The sequence below is a fragment of the Arachis ipaensis genome, chromosome B5 (genome assembly GCF_059453495.1).
Source record: "Arachis ipaensis isolate K30076 ecotype BB chromosome B5, ASM5945349v1, whole genome shotgun sequence".
In the NCBI taxonomy this organism is placed as follows: Eukaryota; Viridiplantae; Streptophyta; class Magnoliopsida; order Fabales; family Fabaceae; genus Arachis; species Arachis ipaensis.
Genome location: NC_142440.1, coordinates 47,201,465 through 47,204,042, shown reverse-complemented (window position 1 = coordinate 47,204,042; position 2,578 = coordinate 47,201,465). Strand labels below are relative to the sequence as shown.

General features: G+C 42.0%; 1 non-coding gene across 1 annotated transcript; it reads left to right on the top strand.

Moving 5' to 3' along the window:
* Positions 1 to 1,297: 1,297 nt before the first annotated feature.
* On the top strand, positions 1,298 to 1,401 carry LOC148564074 (small nucleolar RNA R71). The gene has a single exon (XR_015885480.1). It is a non-coding gene; the product is annotated as a small nucleolar RNA R71 (small nucleolar RNA).
* Positions 1,402 to 2,578: the final 1,177 nt, after the last annotated feature.

Sequence of the window (2,578 nt, the reverse complement as noted above, 5' to 3'; positions counted from 1 at the left end):
CACTAGGGATAAGGGCAGTAAGTTGATGCTGGCCCCTAAATCACACAGTGCTCTGTCGAACATGTTTTCACCTATGGCACAAGGTATATGAAAACTTCCTGGGTCTCTTCTTTTTGTAGGCAACTCAGGTTGAATAAGGGCACTACATTCCTTGTTCATCACTATAGTCTACCCTCCCTTGAGTGTGCTTTTCCTGGGAAGAAGTTCCTTCATATACTTGATGAATGCAGGCATTTGTTGAATTGCCTTGATGAATGGTATGTTCACATGCAGAGATGCAAACAAGTCTAGGAACCTTGAGTATATTCTTTTTCCCACAGCACCATTGAGCAGTTGAGGGAATGGTGCATAGAGCTTCAGCAGCTCTTGTTGTGAGATTTCTGGTTCTTTGTGATCTCTATCCTCCTCCTTTGTTGAGTTGTCTTCAGGTTGTTTGCACACTTTGCTTTGCTTGTCTTCAATCTCTTGATCACTTGTAGTGACCATTTTGCAATCTTCCCATCTTACTTTCTTTGTTTCTCCCTTGGGGTTTCTCTCCGTGTCACTTGGGAAGCTATCAGTAGGTTTGGGAATCTTCTCAGCTAAATATCCCACCTGAAATTCCAGCTTCTTGATGGTCTCTCCCTAGTTCTTAATATTGGCTCGCACCTCCTCTTTGAACACCTTATTTTCTTGAATCTCTTGGCATATTCCTTCAAGTAAGGCTTCAATCTTAGAGAGCTTGTCATCAATTGATGAGTGATTCGGAGCAGACGTGCTGTTTTGGTTTTGATAAGTATGTGGAGAAGTGTTATTGTGGGGGTGTTGAGATGTCCTCTGGGTGAATTGCTTTTGATCTTGCTCACTTCCCCACCCAATGTTCGGGTGATTTCTCCATCCAGGGTTGTAAGTCTTAGAATATGGATCATAGTTTTTCCTTGGTGAATTCCCAATGTAGTTGGCTTGCTCCTGACTCCCCTCTGCTTCTTCATTCACTCCTTCTTGGATTGTTGATGAAGATGAGATTGCTGCTACTTGGTTCCTCTCCATCTTCTTGGTGAGGTCAGCCAGCTGCTGGGTAATGAGCTTGTTTTGGGCCAACAGAGCATCTACATTGTTTACCTCCATCACTCCTCTTGTGTTCCCTCTTTCGGAAGCATAGAAGTAGTCGTTTTCTGCTACTGTTTTAATAACATCTATGGCTTCCTCAATGGTCTTCTTCTTGTTCAAGGATCCTCCAGATGAATGGTCTACTGCCTTCTTTGACTCATAAGAGAGCCCTTCATAGAAAATGTGCAGCTGGACCCATTCGTTGAACATGTCAGGTGGACACCTCCTTGTTAAGTCTTTGAACCTCTCCCATGCTTCATACAGAGTCTCACCATCTTGTTGGCTGAAGGTTTGAACCTCAGCTCTCAGCCTATTGATTCGTTGAGGAGGGTAGAATCTTGCTAAGAATTTGTTCACCACATCCTCCCAAGTTGTCAAGCTCTCCCTTGGGAAGGATTCCAGCCACTTGGCTGCCTTGTCTTTGAGTGAGAATGGAAATAAGAGCAGTCTATAGGCGTCAGGATGAACACCATTAGATTTCACTGTATCACATATTCTCAGGAAGGTGGTCAAATGTTGATTGGGGTCTTCTTGAACACCTCCTCCAAACGAACAGTTGTTCTGAACAAGGGTGATGAGCTGTGGTTTAAGTTCAAAGTTGTTGGCATGGATTGTTGGCTTTTGGATGCTACTTCCACAATTTCCTGGGTTTGGATTAATGCTGTAAAAGCCCAAAACTCTTCTATCCTCCCCAGCATGATTTGCTCCACCTCCTCTGCCATGGTTGTGAGTCTCTTCTTCATGATGATTTTCAATGTTTTCTTCCATGTTTGGTTCAAAGTATTCCTCAAACTGTTCCTCCTCTTCTTCAGCACCAACTACTCGTTTTTCTTTTGCCTCCCTCCTTAGTCTAAGGAAGGTTCTCTCCAGTTCAGAATCAAAGGAAGTTGAAGCCCCGCTTCTTCTCCCTGTCATACAACCAACAAGTACAAGCAGAGAAAATAGGTGCAGACAGTATTTGTGTCAGAATTGCTGTTAGTTGTGGGTGTTGCAATATATCAAACAGTTAGTGAGTTAGCAAACAGAATTGAAAATAACAAAGAAAAAACAAAAGAGTAGAGGGAGAAGGGAAGAAGTATAACTAAAACAAAAAGTAAATCACTCAAACAGAAAATGAAATTCACAAAATAAAATGCTCAATCTAGTGATCTTCCAATCTAATCATTGTTGATGCACAATCAATCCCCGGCAACGGCGCCATAAACTTGATGCACGGAAAACTTGTCTCTCAACAAATCTCCCTTCGGCAAGTGTACCGAAGTTGTCGTCAAGTAAAAACTCACAATAGAGTGAGGTCGAATCCCACAGGGATTGATTGATCAAGCGACTTTAATTAGAAGAATGTTCTAGTTGAGCGAATCCAGGATTTGGGTTGAGAGTTGCAGAAAATAAAATGGCGGGAACGTAAATAACAGAAAAGTAAATGCTAAAATTAAAGGACTGGAAGTAAATAACTGAAAATAAATTGCAGAATTGTAAATGGGAATGG